The following is a 17,688-nucleotide window of genomic DNA, read 5'->3' on the forward strand; positions in this document are numbered from 1 at the left end:
GGCAAGTGACCGGACAGACATGTCTAGCAGAAAAATGCAAAAGGGCCCCACGCAGCAATCGTGGAGTGTGGAGGGATGATCTTTGGTGCAGATGATGCTCGGGGCTGGGGCTTCTCAATCCCCAATGCACAACTTTGAGGGTACCTCAGAAGTTGCACGGAAAGCCTTTCGTTGGCTTTCCAAGATGGCCGGTCCCACGTCTCACGTCGCCTCCATGGGTCTCAGCTTTGCTGTGGCTGTGGATCGGGCTGAAGGAAGTCTGGAAGTCCGGGTCTTGTCACACTCTGTGTTCGGGCTCCGGGGGGAGCGATGACAAAACAAACCGTTGATCGCTTAATGGTGCCTGCTTGTGTAGGGTGGTCACTCCTTGACCACAAGGGAGATTCTTCAGTCTTCTATCTTCATGTAGAACGTCGAAGGTCCAGAGTTTCGTTTCAAGTTTCAGTCAGGATTAATCTAAAGTCTTGGGACTCAGCTCTTACCTAATACCAAATCTAGGGGCTGGATTACCTGCTAGGTCCCGCCTATGGGTGGGACCAGGGAAGGGGGTGGTTACAGCCCTTTCCCTTTGTCCAGTTTTGCGCCAGAGCTGGAGCTGGAGTGCCCCAGCACCGGTTTGAACTGGACTATGCATGGGACACCTTGTGGGCCCCCAGGCAGTGTCTCGTTTCATTTAGCCCTCCCTGCCCCAATACACTAGAGCCTGCCTGGGGTGGTGCTAGCACCTCCCAAGACAGGAAACCTATTGTCTAAGCCTCCCTCGCTGGAAAGACTCCCAGCAGCAGGAGGTCAGACTTGTGTCTGTGGCAGCAGCATCCATTTTGTGATGCAGAGGCTCTGGTTAACTTTAACCGGGAATAGTAGGGACAGCATGTCTTCTCCCTCTAGAAGGGTGGAATACTACCCCCGTCACCTGAACTGGCGAGGGGGTAGTATTCCAAAGCGTATGACACCTTACACGACATGTTTTGATAAAGCCAAACCAGAGTTAGCATTTAACCGCGAGGTTCATAATGCACTTAAGAGTATATGGTATGGCTATATCCTAGAACAGCTATAAGGACATGGTTCCGAAAGCTGCAGACAGGCTCAGCTCATGCTAGAGCCTCATCTCACATAAAACCAAGCACTCTTCCCCCAGGATTGTTAAGGCCTGCCATAGGAGTGACTTATAGGTGTATATGTGTCTAGATATAAGGTTAGATATAGGAATGCTATATCTAAGCAAGGGGTGATTACACAACCTTGACCCAGCTGAGTGATCAGCCAGTTGTGTCAGTTTGGATGGCCAGCCAGGGGTGGCAAAAGATATGCTGCAGCCCCTGGTAGGCCTTGGATGCACCTATGCCCTGAGTACCATTAGTACACTGTACAGGGTCTCATAAGGTGACCCAATATCCAATTTGAGATGTACCTAAAGTACATGGAGTCCATTTTACAGTGAGAGCAGATAGCCTGGGGCCCTGATTAGCAGGATCCCAGGCCAACTAAGTCGAAAACCAGCTAAACACTAGGCAAAAAATCTGGGGTAACCATAGTCAGGTTTCCACCTTCCTACAGTGATATTGCAGGGGCACTTTCTAGGTATATCGGCAGGCTTTAATGGAGAGTGAAGGGAGAAGAGAGACAGGCTGGAAGCACAGATTAAAGACACAGAGTCGGCACATGTCCTATCAGGATCAGTGGCATTCCGTTGTTAATTGAACGTGACAAGGAAACAGCTGTGGGTGCTAGATATGGGATGTGCTGATTATGACCTTCTTAGAATACGTTAGACATATTATGAAGGGGGGAATAAGGCAAGGGCGCATGTTAGCCCACCGCCTTTAAGCGCAGGCATCGGATTGGCAGATCCCTGAGGTGCGGTCAATGGACGGCTTCCTTTGCTCCTCGGATGTAGAGACAGCCAATGTCTTCCAAGATTTTTTATCAGAAGCTCCATCAGGCAGAGCAGCTTTGCAATGTGGACATTGCGGCTTACTTGGCCCCGGTGTCTCCAGTGGTGGCGATTGGGTCCACCTATGAAGCACTAGAAAAGGACATGAGAGCACAGGGGGTAATCCTTGCAAATAGTACACAAAGGGAGTCACTGTTCCTTGTAGAGGGTGAAAGAGGAAGAAACTATTTTTCATGTGCTACTCTATCTGTGGAGGACAGTGTGTCCTCATCATAATGCCCTCACACACCCCGAAGGATGTCATGCTTCATCATTTGGGCTTTGCTTCTCGTCGGGTCGGCATTGCAATGCCCTACGGGTCACCCGAAGGGTCTCTTTATTGGATATCTTTTGATAAGAAGCCGTTTGGGTGCGTGGGTGTAAGTGGCAGTGAAGTCTAAAGTGGTGTGTTAAAAAATGACTGGAGGGAGAGTAGGTACTATTTATTAGGGTGATCCCTCTGTCATTGTTAAAACACAGCGTGTAGTGCTGCTCCAGGGGATATTATGTCCCTCTGTAGCTGGGTATATGTCTCTAATGGACATATATAATGGTCAACAAGTTTCACGCTGTATGTGGCCTGAGAAGGAGGTCCAAAGTGCTTTTTCATGACCAAACGAAAGTCGATTTTAGTATCAGTGGCGGCCTGAACTAACCAGTGCCACCAAGTTTGTAGAAGGGAGTAGCGTTTCCAAAACGAGAGAAAGCATAGGACAAAAGTATATTATGGGTAATATCTTGTCATGATAGGTTGTCCGGGTCATCCATTGTAGGGCCTGGTGCGCATTACCCTTAGCGAGAGTATTATCGCGATAGGTTGGCATAAGTGCATGTATAATAACAGTGATGTGAATAATTAAAATGATTTTTCTCAGCATAGTGACACTCACTGTATACTAGAAGTTCCATCACCGCCGGCCTGCGGATGTAGGAGGTTCCGTCAAATTAATAAAGAGATGATAATCCAAAAAGAATGTGGGGGTGCCAGGAGAGACCCGAGAGATGGGGCGGGTGAAAAGGATCAGGAGCACTGTGGCATACATCTTGGTGTGAGTCTGGAAGAGGGAGTATACAAACGGAAGAGGAGTTAGAGTGGAGTGTAAGTGATAGGAATTAGAGACTGACTGTGACCAGTGAATATGATAGATAGGAGCTATCGCGAGTGACGACATTGATAAATGAGTACGAGAAAGAGGAAAGTGAAAGTAGTGTGAGATGAGAGGGCTGTAGGTGGAAGGTGAGTGGCTGTGAGGTGAAGGGTAAATGTCGGAGTGACCTAAACACAGCGTTAAAAACCAGACTGAGGGATCTGCTAAGTATTAGGGTAGCCCCCCTTACCTACAAAAAGGTTCTGGCTGTACGTAAAGCAGAAGTGAAAGCTTCCATCTGGGAAAAGCTGTCAGATCCAATAACACTTGGAAATAGCGCAAAATTCTGGGGAATCATTAATAAACCCCTGTTTGAATCCCCAGGCAACTCTTCTATAGGTACGTACATATTAGAAGAGTGGGTCTCCCATTTTCGCGCCATTTTAAACAGTGAAATGCCACAGCCAGAATATAAAAGAGGTGACAACCCTCTGCTATTTTCTATTTGTGAGGTGGAAAATGGTATTATGGGCCTATCCAGTAATAAAGCACCCGGGCCTGACGGCCTGCCCCCGGATCTTTTTAAATCTAGGGTATCATTATGGGCGCCCGTTCTCTCTGCTGTACTTAACGCAGCTGTAAATCATGGATGCCCTAAGTCTTGGGGGGTATCTACGATAGTCCCAGTTTTTAAAAAAGGGGATCGAAATAGCACGACCTGCTACAGGCCAATATCCCTAATCGATTCGGTGGTCAAAGTAGTGGGAGGTGTAATTTTGAACAAGTTAACAGCCGGGCTGAAGAAAACAATATAATTTCCCGATTCAGTATGGTTTTAGACCAGGTCATCCACCATCTCACAGTGCCTCAACCTGTACATGGTTCTAGGAAAATATACGCTGGCACGTGAGGGTACAATTCATATGGCCTTTATGGACCTTTCCTCGGCCTTTGATTGTGTCAACCGGGCCAAGTTATGGGAGGCCATGGGAAATATGGGAGTAGAACAGAACCTGATCAACCTTCTGGCGGATCTACACCAGGACACCCGGGCTAATGTTCGATACTCCCAGGACTTGAAGGTAACCAGGGAATTCGGAGTACACCGGGGTGTAAGACAGAGCTGTATCTTGGCCCCGTTTCTTTTTAACTTATATATTAATAATTTAGAGAACAATCTTTTAAATACAGGTGCTGATTACCCTTACGTTGGGCGCAAAGGGTTACCAGTCCTCCTTTATGCGGACTATGCCGTTCTGTTGGCTAGGACCGCGAAAGGTCTCCAATTGTTGCTTGACACCTTTTTCAGTTTTATGAAAACTCGGGATCTTGCCATTAATAATTCAAAATCCTTCGTAATGAATGTAGGTAAAGGACATAATAAGACGCTCCCATTTCATGTAAACGGGGAGAAGACCCCTACAACAAAAACCTTCTCATCCCTGGGGGTCCTGTTTGACAACCAACTAAAATGGAGATCCGCCATACAGAGGAAAAAGGGGGAGATAATCCGGGCTAATGCGGCTATTTTTCATTTTGCAAGGAAAATGGGCAAACGGGCAATTGCCGCGCTGCTAAAAATTTATCAGGCCAAGAGCGTGGCGATAGGCTGATATGGAAGTGAGTTATGGGGGCAAACAGCTATTAATGATTTGGTGGTAGCTGAAAATAATTTCTTGAAACAGCTGTTGGGGGTCCCGAGGGGAACTGCTAACTTTATAGTGCACAAAGAACTTGGTTCTCCCTATTTAAGTGACATCATAGCATTACGACCCTTAACATGCTGGCTTAACAAGGATATACCGTTAAACCACCAGCTTCTGAGAGAAGCTTTATCATGGGACAATATGCTAAAAATCCCATGGTTAAAATACTTGAAAAACTGCTTTCTGGCCTTAGGGCGCCCTGAACTCTTTCTGAACCCCGATTCTATTACCATAGCTGATGTAGAGTTTGTAAAGAACACCTTTTCTCTCATGCAGAACCTACAGCGTGAGGAGGTTGATCTAAATAAAAGTAGTGTCCGAAAATATGTTGTTTTAAAAAATACATTCTGTATGGAACCCTACTTGTCCTGGCCAATGTCAAGCTTTGATCATTTTCTGTTAATTAGGTTTCGTCTGGGTCTTTTTCATTTACAGCTAGCAGTCCCAAAAGGTAGCCATCAAGGCCAAGTGCTACCGTCCGGCGGCTGCGACCCTGTGTCTCCGCAGGAATTGGTGCACTTTTTATTTATTTGTTCACTTTATGATATACCTTGGAGGATTTATCTCAAACCTCTTCTTAAAAAATGTAATTTTACCCAGGTTAGACCTGCACTTTGCTATTTACAGCTGCTAAAAGATGAATGCACTTTATTTGTAATCAGCTTTTTAAAATTAGCCCTAAAATGTAGAAACAGTATGGAGGGTTAAAATGTCTAGAAACTCTGTAAATCTTTGCACTAGATCAAATGTGTTCTTATTTCTGTATAAGAGGATTTTAGATATTTGATTTTATGATGATGTTTTTACTAAATTGTACTTTTATGGTTGTTTTGTGTAAATAACCGAATAAAGATTTTTCTGATTCAGATTCTGATTCTGAATGTCGGAGTGTCGAGGAGTGAGAGCTCCACTTGGAGGCGAAGTGTGAGGTAGAGCAGTAAGTGATGACTTTGAGAGGAGCATTTGCGCGAGTGAGAAGAGTGTGCTGCTGGCTGGCCATGGTGGGCGATGGAAGGACCACTGCCCAGTTACCTTGCTCTGCCAGCAAGTTGTCCTGCTGGTCATTTGATTACCAGTCTCTTTGGACACTCACATTTGAGATGATTACATGAGGAGTTGAAGAACAACAGGTCGCTCTACCAGAGCTGACTAGCTGGAGGGTCAAGAGACCTGCAACCCTACTGCTTTACAACTCGGTAGATGCAACCCAAACATACTAACTTCTCAAGGATTTTGATTGCAGGTCTCATGACCAACTTACCCTATAACCATATCCACATGGAATAGTCTACTCTCATTCCACACCACACTTAATCAACGGGCTAGGGCACGTCCACGGGCCCAAGAAGCACCCTCCCTTTAGCAACCCCACAACCGCAGGCAAGTTCTACACCAAAGTGCTAAGACACCAAATAACCAGTGAATGTACCATTTACAAAAAATGTGTTAGATGACATTAAACATTTCTCAACATTCAACATTTCAGCTGTCTTTAGAGAATAGTGACTGTGTCTTTTCTACTCTCAGATGAGGCTGCCTAGGTTATCTATATTAAGCTTGCATTAAGAGTATTTTATTTTTATTTATGAAAATGATCAATGTATAGGCCTAAAAAAATGATATGTTACCTTTTTGAAACAGATTAGGTAACTCTGCTCTTGAATCCTAAGTCATAGTTACCTTCCCAGAGGGTGCGACCCCTGGGCCAACGTATGGTACGCGCCAAATACTTCCTAGTCAAACCTTTTAGAATCTCTCCTAAACCTAAAATGGCCCACTGTCTGGAAGTGTTCTGGGAGTGTATTTCATTTTTAACCCATATCACTGTCCTGTATTTTTTGTTGCTTCTGGGCTTCAGTTTAGTATCTTGGAAGAACTAGGAAGAATAGCTGTCATGCATGTTCGAAAGTTCTCATTGAAGTGCTGAGGATTTTTTACCCCACACGGCTCTGTGAGCCATTCAGTGGGTCTTAAATTCCATCTTGGCTTCGGCATGGCAGTGCACGTCTTAGGGACAAATATTGGGCCCTCTACTTACAATACAAACATCCACCGAATGTGCAACTGCAGAATTCTCAATAATTTTAAAATCTCCAACTTGAATCTCTACATGGTGTTCTTATCGAACTCCTTACTAAGGCTCAGATTTACTAAGACTTTGTGGCGGCACAACGCAATGCCCTGCGGCGCATATTATTTACGATCCAGGGCAAAAGCTACTTTGAGCTGGATAGGTGGAATTTTCTCAGCACAAAAACAGTATTGTGCTTCTTTGTGTCACTTGGAGTCAAGGAGAATTACAGGAGCAGATCCGCAACAACACAAACTGGTTAACATCCAAAGCCAGACCGGCTTTACATCCCAAACTACTACCTACTTACAGCAGACGCAAACAACTGTTTTTTTTATATAATGCATTGCGTGTACTGTAGTGCACAGCCAACACCCTATGTATAGATTCCTTCCAAGTTTGTTACGCATCTAGTACAACTCATATGCTAGAAAGCACGCACCCGGGGCGGCACCTCCACTAGGGTGGAGGAGCGTTGCCCCACTGCTTTCTCCAGTGTGAGAAGCAGAAACATAAAATAGTAATAACTTTCTGTTATTACCATTTTATGTTTAGTTGCGGGCGGGCCGGTGGGCGGGGCTGCTCTGTCAGCATCCAGGGGAGGCGGGGTGTGCCGACTCCTGAGGGCACAGTGACTATTTGGTCAGCCCTCTGGGGCCACCCAAACCAGTTGTGCACACTTTGCCCTTTCTCCATGCAGGCTGCAATGCAACCTGCATGGAGAACATGGCCTCCCCACGGTGTCCCCACCAATCACAACACTGCCATTGCAGCGTTGTGATTGTCTATGGGGAGTAAGCCTGGCTACCTGCTTCCTGTTCCTGCTGGAGGCAGGAAATCAGGAGCAGGAGCTGAGTAGATGCAGGACCCGGCCGGCAGGAAGATACGTTAGATTTTTTTTCTTATTAAATTTAACCCCTCCCCTGTGCGACCTACCCCCTTCCTGAGCGATACCCCTCCCCAACTCCCACCCGCGAGCCATGCCGGCTGCGACTGGTACATACTCACCTCTGCAACAAGGTGCAATGCTGTGTATCAGCCTTTATTGTGCTCCAGCGCAAGGGATGACTGTAGCAGCAGGACAATCTTAATAGATATGATGCTGCATAGTGTTTTCTACTCATTCCAATGCAGTAGAGAAATGGGGTATATTCACAAGGAAATGGCGCAGAATGGCGGCAAAGTGTGCAGCACCGCACTTTTTTATTTAAAAAATGCTGGGATGCACCATATTCACAAGATTACGGTGCATCCCAGTGTTTGCCCTTGCGCTAAAAAGAAACAGCCTAGTGCCAACACAGACCCCCTCATGCAATGGTGCGAGGGTGCCTGCATTGCAGGGAATGATTGTTTATGTGCAGGAAGGGACATCTTCCTGCACATAAACAATCTTTAAGGTGTTTTCCACTTTCTTTGTGTGCTGCATGATCCCAGAGGCAGACTGTCTACGTGATTTTGTGGTGCCTAGCGGAGATAGGCTTATAGCAGTGGCAACCAGTATTAAGTATGGCTCATCCAGAGATCCGGCTTCCCCCAGGATCCTGAGGGGGAGTCTTACTACACTGGAACCCTACATGAGACATCTTCTGGGGCTTTCTTTTTCTTCTGAGAAAGTTCCAAATAAATGGAAGAAGGCCATTGTTATCCCCCTGAAAATAAAAATCGAACATTAGTATTAATCAGATGGAGAATCTCCGCCCAATTTCCTTCCTGCCATATTTTGCGATGGTAGCTGAAAAGGTTGTTAACATGCAATTGAGTGAGCATGTTAATAATCGCAACCTACTCCATCCTACCCAGTCTGGTTTTCGTGTCACTTATTCTACAGAACAGGCCTTGCTCTTATCCACCAAGCTCATAATAATAATCATAATAATAATAATAATAAGGGAGCTTATAAAGCGCCTGGTTACACCAGAAGGCGTGTCCCCGTGCTGTTGTGAGTATCCGAGTGAACCCCCTAATCCTGTAATGTCAGCGTGGTCCCCTATTTTCGAAACAGGTACGTTTTAAGCCCTGATCTAAAACTGCCCTCCGATGGCTCCAGCGGAGTTTATTCCACCTCCTGGCCGCCAGAAGCCTAAAAGACCTTCGACCCATTCGATCCCTCTTCACTCTTGGAACGAGTACCAGACCCGCTCCCCTAGATCTAAGGGACCGTGCGGGCTTGTATAGGGTGATGAGACTTAGAAGATCTTCCGGGGCCCCTGCTTTGGACAATGCGGTGGCACAAACAGAGCGCTTTGAACATGATTCTCTTCCTGACAGGAAGCCAGTGAAGAGTGTCCAATGCTCTTTTAGAGTCAGTCCGCCTCGGCCGTCTTAGCGCAAACCGTGCAGCAGCATTTTGCATCACCTGCAGCCGGTTCAAACTTTTAACCGTAGCACCCAGATATAAAATGTTGCCATAGTCCAGGCGTGACATAACAAGTGCATGCACTAGCGCCTTCCTGGCCTCAATCGGGAGGAGATCCATAGTTTTTCGCATGGTTTTCAAGACACCAAAACACTTCCCCACCTCTAGTCTGATCTGGGATTCAAATGTTAGGTCTGAGTCTACCCACACACCCAAGTTCTTAGCCAAGGGGCTAGGTGTTGGAGCAGGACCCAGATTCGACGGCCACCACACCGATGACCACACAGAGGGGCTCCCGCCCACCACAATCACCTCCGTCTTGCTACCATTCAACTTTAAGCAGTTGTCCGCCATCCAAGTGGCAAGCTCCTGCATACATGCTCTGAAGTTGGATGCATCAACACCCGGCGCTCGCGATAGCGAGATGACCAGCTGTGTGTCATCTGCATATGACAATTCTGACTCCAAAGCCCTCCACTAGCCCAGCCATCGGGGATACTTTTAAATTAAATAGGGTAGGGTTAAGGGCAGATCCCTGTGGCACTCCCTGGTCCAGATTAACAGAATCAGAGTAATGTGAACCTTGCCTAACTTGGAAACTACGTCCCATCAGAAATGATTTTATCCACTTGAGAGCAGATCCTGAGACACCACCTCTATTCAGACACTGTAGCAAGGTGAAATGTGCCACAGTGTCAAAGGCGGCGCTCAGATCTAAGAGAATTAGCGTCATTGTCTGACCCTCATCTGCTCCCTGCTTAATAGTCTCCATGGCCATAAGTAAGGCTGGCTCTGTGGAATATAATGACCGAAAGCCGAATTGAGTGTGATGCAGGAGGTTGGCTTCTTCCATAAAAGCCATAAGCTTGGAGTTGGCAACCTTTTCTGCTACCTTTGCCATATAGGGTAGCAATGAGATAGGCCGGAGATTATCCAATTTCTCAGAGCTGATGTTAGGCTTCTTCCGAAGTGGCAGAACCACCGCCTTTTTCCAGCTAGCTGGCACCGTGTGCGTTTTGAATGAGACATTTAGAAGGTGCCTAATATATGGTTCAAGAGTTAGAGCGCTTTCCCCAGCAATTTGGCTGAGGCAGGATCTCGGCCTTGCAGATATTACACAGAGCCTCGGGGGAAGGGATCATAAAGCCGTCTAGCCTTAAACCTTTCCCCAGCTCTCCCGATTGTTCCTTGAATTCTGTCGCTGTTTTCCTGGGGCCCGGAAAGGAGGAATATATCTTTCCCACTTTATCAGAGAAAAAAGCTGCAATACGATTGCAAGAATCAACTGAGCCCTCGGCGTCAACAGTATGGGCTGCTAGTGAAGAGATCTCTTTATAGATCTTGAATAGTTCCTTAGAGGAGCTACCCGCGGCTCCAGTCCGTAGTTTAGTGGATTAGGGACAGATGACGGCACTAGTTCTACTTGACCTGAGTGCCGCTTTTGACACTGTTGCCATCACACTCTTTTGCGGCGTCTGCATGAGGGCGGTGTAGGCGGTAAGGCTATGGAATGGTTGCGATCCTTTTTAAGGGACCGCTGTTTTCAGGTGTCACAATAACCTTTCCTTTCAGAAAGTGTCAAGCTTGACCAGGGGGTCCCACAAGGCTCCATTCTTAGTCCTACTCTCTGTTATCTGTACATCGCACCTCTGGCAGAGATGGTGGACAAGTTTGGAGTAAGTGTGGTGTCATATGCGGACGACACACAACTTGTGGTAACCCTGGCACATGAATCAGCAGTGGCCGCACAGAATTTCTCACTCTGTCTTCAGGAGTTGGCGTCCTGGATAGCCTCAAACTGTTTGAAGCTAAATGGTAATAAAACAGTGGTTCTAATTATAGGCAAGACCCCCTCGATCTGGTCATCTGCCTGGTGGCCATCCACCTTGGGACAGACCCCATCCCCAAAAGATCAGGTGAAGAACCTGGGGATATGGTTGGACCCTAAACTGTCCTTTGAGACCCACACCAGACGGGTGATGGGTAACTGTGTGGGGATCTTACGCACTCTTCCCAAGACCTTAGATGTTCTCCCAGTGTCAGCAAGAAAGTCGATGGTCCATGCCCTTGTGACATCCCGGCTGGACTATGGGAATGTTCTGTACCTGGGGGCTAACGCCAAGTGCGTTCAGAGACTTCAGCACATTCAGAACGCGGCTGCTCGTCTGGTTCTAATGCTCCCCAAGAGTGCGTCATCTCGCAAGGCTCTCGAATCTTTACACTGGCTTCCGATGAGGAAACGAGTTCTGTTTAAGGCTATGTGCTTTAGTCATCGGATCCTGCAGAAGAAAGGCCCTTCCTATTTACACAATCTCCTTATCCCGTATGTTCCTACGCAAGGTTTACGATCCAGTGGTACGGAGCAATTACGCATCCCTGCTATCAGAAGAGCCAGGATGGGCGGTCGCTCTTTCAGGTTCCTAGCAGCATCTTACTGGAATAAGCTCCCGGTGGAGCTCCGACTGGAAGCATCTGAGATGGTCTTTGGGAAAAAGCTTAAGACATGGCTCTTTCCATCGGATAAATCCATTGTCTGATTTTTTATTCTATCTCTTTCCCTGTTGGGACCTTGTCGCAGCACGGGGACGCACAGGTTGTGCAACCAGGCGCTTTATAAGCTTAAATTGATTGATTGATTGATTGCAGTGTGCAACACAAATAGAAAGAGCAAAAACAAGGAGAACTTTTATTTCTCCTCATTGCGCCAATCTAACGCCTGCTTTTGAATGGCTCAGTCTCAGATTTACACATCCTTGTAAATCTGGGGCAGTGTTAAAAAGCAATGGATGTTGTGGTTGAACGCACACAGCAACACCCATTGCACACCCCCTTTCATGCAGATAGCAGCGTGAAAGGGTACCATTTAACAAAGCGGTGTTAAGCCATGCAAAGTAGTTTAATGCCACTTTGCAAATATAGAGCAGGGCACTACGCCACCGGAACGTCGGTAAAAGTTACGTTTCGGTGGTGCAGTCCCTTTGCACATTTGCCCCTCTGGGTGCTGACCTGCATTGAAAGAATAATTAGTACATTTTGGGCCAAAGTTGTTACTGGTCTCCCCTGACAGCGGTTTTATTGGACTTTTGCTAGGAATAGCTAAAGAAGGGTTGGGACTCCTGTACCAATTCCGTAACAAAGGAAATAAAGAGCATTCCTGTGTTCGACTGCAACAGTATGTGATTGATAACAGTATATGCATCTTTAAGTGTTTTGCATTTAGAGCGGGGTATCAAAGTCTATAATTCCGAAAACTTTACAGGTCTTCATTCTTTGGATATTACTGAGTAATGTTCAGTCCGATAGACACTTTATATCCTTGTGCGTAAAGTGAGCAGGGTGCAATTGTGCAGTGTTTGCAATTCCTTTTGTAGTGAATCTTCAGGAGTGGCTGGCGAGGAGAAACCAGGTGAACAGTAAATCAATTTGTAATGCTATGTAATATTTTGTGTCTCTCTTAATATTCCTTGGCAGGCGGGAAGATCATTGGAGTGAGATCCATCTGCTTTGAAGAATGATTGACAGCACACTTGTCTTGGGAGAAGCACGTTTTCAAAGAAACTCCCATAAGTACATTTTCAGAGTAGATTCATATGCTTGCCATAAAGAGTTGGGCTTCGATGTTTGCAGCTTATTTTTCTTCGAAGAAGTCTTTCGAGTCACAAGATATAGTGACTCCTCTCTTAGCTGGCAATGTGCAGGGGCATCAGCTCCACTGTTAGATTGTTTTCCACACAGTAGGTGAGCGTGTGAGGATAGAATGTTAGACAGGAAAGTGTGACAACCACGCAGGAAGGTATGCAACAACCTGAGGTTTCCAGCGAGTTGGGTGGGCGCATAAGAATCTACAGCACAACACGCTACAAATAGATGCTTACAGGGTAACATATTTCCATGTATATCATGTGTGGCTGTAGATACGCATGCTCTGCATAGATTGTAAAGCAATACTTCCTCAACAGGCGGTTAGCTGGAAATTGTGGTAGAATATTAAAAGAGAGATCTTAGGACAGCTTAGCCAACTATAGTCTGATGGCATGCTAAAATATCCACACAGTAGCGTTTGGTGTATGTGTGTGGTGATGACTAGGTAGCTGCCTTACAGATGTCAGGTATGGGTATTTTGCAGAGGAAAGCCATAATGGCCCCTTTTCTGCAAGTGGAATGAGGTCCTGGCAGGCCAGGTAGTATGCTTATCTTTGATGTAGCAGGTTTGCATACATTTAACAATCCATCCAGCAGTGCCTGCCTTTGAAAGCTTGTCATTTATGCAGCTTGGTGAAAGCTACGAAAAGTTACTGAGCATTATGAAAGGGCTTGGTCTTTTCAATGTAATACATGAGGGCCCACTTGACATCAAGGGTTGAAAGGGACTTTCTCTGCCACAGAATGCGGCTGTAGGAAAAAAATAGGAGCTGAATTGTTTGAGGTGAAAGGGGATATACCACTTTTGAAACGAATCTGGGGTTAGCTCTAAAGCAATCCTATAATTATGAACCTGAAAGAAAAACACATTAAAAGTGAGAGCTGCAAATCCCTAACACGTCTTAGAGATGTGAGAGCAACAAGGAAGGCAATCTTCCAGGAAAGGAATTGTAGTGGGCAGGAATGTTCTTGAAGAAAGGCCCATGAGTCTGGTAAGGACAAAATTAAGTTTCCATACGGGCAGGGGTAGCCTAGGCGGTTTATGTCCAATGTAGCGGGCTGCTTGCTCCTTTGAGAACAGACATGCAGGAGGTTATGGCAGCCATCTCTAGGACTTTAAGAGCCAGATTGCTAGATCGAGCTGTCTGGGGTTGGAGTGTCTGATTAAATTGTGGTTCTGTGTGACAGGGTCTGGCCTGTTGGGGACCTTCTGAGGAACCATTGACATTTCCAGAAGGGACAAGAACCACGGTTGTGTGGCCCATATGCGAGCCACCAGGATGAGAGTAAGGGACGTTTGCCAAAGCTTCTGAATCATGTATGGAAGGAGGAGGAGAGGAGGAAAAGCGTAGGTGAGTATTCCTGACCAATTCATCCATAGTGCATTTCCCTTGGATGTTGGTGTTGGGAACCTGGAGGCGAAGCATTGGCATTTTGGGCCATGGCAAGAAACCTCAAACGGTGGAAGTAGGACTTGTGGGTGGAGTTAACACCTGTGGACTTCTTGCTGCATCCTGCTGAGGAGGTCTTCAAATTGTTGGCCACTCCCTTAAGGTACTCTGCCAGTAAGTGTATCTGATGGTGAACTGGCCAATGCAAAGTGTTTTGTGCCAATTTGGACAGCTCTGGAGAGTGAGTTTGGCCTTTCTTTTTGAGTTTAAACATGGTGCTGAACCTAATTAAAAGAGGCCTTGAGAGCTAGCTGGATAGCCAGAAATTTGAAGTAATTGATGTAGAGTCATCTTTGGTGTAGTGACCACATACTCTGAATGGTAAATGTTCTAAAGTGCGCCCCGTCCCTGAGAATGAGGTATCCGTGGTGATGTCACCTGCAGAATCGGCTCCATGAAGGGCCAGCCCTGCAACAGATACTTGCTGTTCCATCACTGCAGAGAGTGATGGGTGCTGGCCTGAATCAATACTAGATCTTTGTAATGACCCTACTCTTGTGACCTTTGTTTTGAGAGGCATTGTTGGAACGGACACATGTAAAGCCTGGCGTGGTGAAACCATGGCTATGTATGAGTGTATCATACCCAGAAGGCACATAACTGTTCTGACTGTCAATCGATAATTTGTCTGAAAAAGAGGCAGCAACTGCTAAAAAGCTTGCACTCTAGCCTGACTAGAGTAAGCCTTGCTCATGACTGGTTTGAGCACGGCTCCCAAAAAGGATGGAATCTAAAGGTGTTACTTGACAATATTTATGGTGAAGAATTGATCATGGAGGAGAGAAATGGTGGTCTGGGTGTGAGTGAGGCACTGCTGTTCAGTTCCCACTTGATCAGTTAATCTAAGTAAGGAAATAATTGAATGCTGCGCCTTCTGATGTGGGCGGCTACCACAGTGAGGCATTTTGTGAATATTCTTGGCAGTGGTGACCCCGAACGTCAACACTTTGTATTGATAATGCTGACCACTTACCACGAAGCGTATGCAGCATGATTGGTAGGACGGATGGATATGTAAATGTAGGCATCTTTCAGATCGAGAGTCGTCATTAACGGCCAGATTCATCAAGCTTAATTGCGCTCGCAAAGGGCCAGATTCTGAGAATCTGGCCCTTTGCGAGTGCAATTTTTGCATTTGGGATTCATCATCCCAAATGCAAAATTCGCTAATAAATAATTCGCACATTTGCGAGGAATTGCATTTAAGGAATCTCTATTTGAGGTTCCTTAAATGCAATTCCTGAACCATTTTAAAATTGCGAAATCGCAATTTTGAGCCGCTATTTACCGCGAGGTCAAACCTCGTGGTAAATAGCGAAAACTTAGAAAAATGCATTTAAATGCATTTTTCTAAGTTGCATGTTACACACACACATGTCCTTTGGACATGTGTGTGCGCAACACCAATGTAGATTACATTTCAGGGGTGCTACAGGGTGTCATTTGGACACCCCTGGCACCCTTGAAATCGCATCCATATTTGCGATTAGCAAATTGATCATCGCAAATATGGAATACTCCCCTTTCATTCCTATGGGCCTTTTGGCCCATAGGAATGAATGGGGAGTTTTTCCTTATTTGCGATTAGCAATTTGCTAATCGCAAATAAGGAATGTGTAGGAATCGCAATTTATTTAGCCATTCCTACATGAATCCCGTTTTGCAAGTCCTTAATAGCGATTCCTTAATAATCGCTATTAAGGACTCGCAAAACGGGACTATGATGAATCTAGCTGTAAATCTCCTAAATACAGCGGAGGGATGACGTCCTGTAGAGTGACCATATGAATGTGTACTGAGTGGATGTACCTGTAGGGGGCCTGAGGTTGAGTATCGGCCTTAGAGACTAGTCTATCTTTGGGATGAGAAAGTACAGAGAGTACACACCTTTGCCGCGATGCTCCAGTAGTACTGGTTCTATAGCTCCTTTGAGGCTGAGTGCCTCAATTTCTATTTGAAGAAAACTAAGATGTTCTGCAGGAGGGTGTGTTTGCAAGAAGGTATGTTTGGGGGGTTGCAGTGAGCAACAGGGAGCTGCCATGTTGAATGAAAGAGGTACCAATTGGTTGGAGGGGACCTCTTCCCAGTGCAGAAGAAACCCATGTAATCTTCCCCCAATTGGTATAGTGTGATCGAGAGGAAGGGCAAGGAAGTCACTTTTTGGAGGTGGATGCTACCTTAACCACGCCTCCTTTGGGTCTACCTTTGGTATTGTTACCCCGTCAGGACCGGTGTGTTTGCTGCTGCTAGTAGTGCTGCTGCTGCCTTTGGTAGGCAGGAGGGGAGGATGGGGGAAGTGGTTTTGCTGCCTCCCCGGTACTGCGACCCGTGAAAGGAATCCCGGGGATAATCTGCTTGAAGGGCTCCAATCACCTCGGCTGTGTCTGTGTTTTTTTATTTTATTTTAGATTTTCCAAATATATGATCGACCTGTGGACTGAACAGGTGTTCCTCCGACAAACGGTAGGTTTAGCTAACTCTGCCGGACTACTGGCTTAAAGCCAGGCATGCTGGTGTCAAGAGCACACGGATGGTGGCTTTAGATATGGTTTTGCCATTGACCACCAAGCAATCTGCTACTGTGTGACCAATTGTACTGACACCAGTGTACCAACTTCATCAATCCTCTTACTCTCCTTATCGGGAGGTGGTGTCTCCACTGTACCCTGTGTGCTGGCACGTTTCCATGCTGTGTGGACCACAAGGAAATTGGGGGGAGCGTGGCCACAGATGTAGGGGGTAATTTGGGGAGGGTTTATACTTCTTATCAACCCCTAGTGAGATGGCCCTAGCCTTGGCTGGTCCTTTAAGGTTACAGGTACTGTTTTGAGTATCACACTGAACATGGGGAGGAACTGCAAGGTGAACTGAGTTTCTGAGAGGATTTCCACAGAAAGTCATCGTCCTCTTGGATGACATGCATATCTACCTTATGAAAGGTAGGAGCCCTCTGTATAACCTTGTGATATGAGGTGTTGTCATCGGATGTATGACGTTACAACGCATACTTTGACAACGCATACCTTTACAACGCATTTTTTACAACGCAACATCCATTACAACGCATTCCATTACAAAGCATGCCATTACAATGAATTTTTAAAAACTACCTTTACAACGCATTCCATTACAACGCATACTACCTTTACAACGCATACCATTACAACGCATAACATTGCATTGCATATATGGTAAGTATTGGATAGTGTAGGGGTAACAATTACTATTCTAACTCCAGGGGGGTGCAACAGTAGGGTAAGTGTTGGATAGTGTAGGGGTAAAAATTACTATTCTAACTCCAGGGGGTGCAACAGTAGGGTAAGTGTTGGATAGTGTAAGGGTACTATGCGTTGTAATGACATGCGTTGTAATGGTTGCGTTGTAATGGCATGCGGTGTAATGGATGTTGCTTTGTAAAAGTTTCGTTGTAATGGTAGT

Source organism: Lissotriton vulgaris, chromosome 10, assembly GCF_964263255.1.
Source record: "Lissotriton vulgaris chromosome 10, aLisVul1.2, whole genome shotgun sequence".
Classification (NCBI taxonomy): domain Eukaryota; kingdom Metazoa; phylum Chordata; class Amphibia; order Caudata; family Salamandridae; genus Lissotriton; species Lissotriton vulgaris.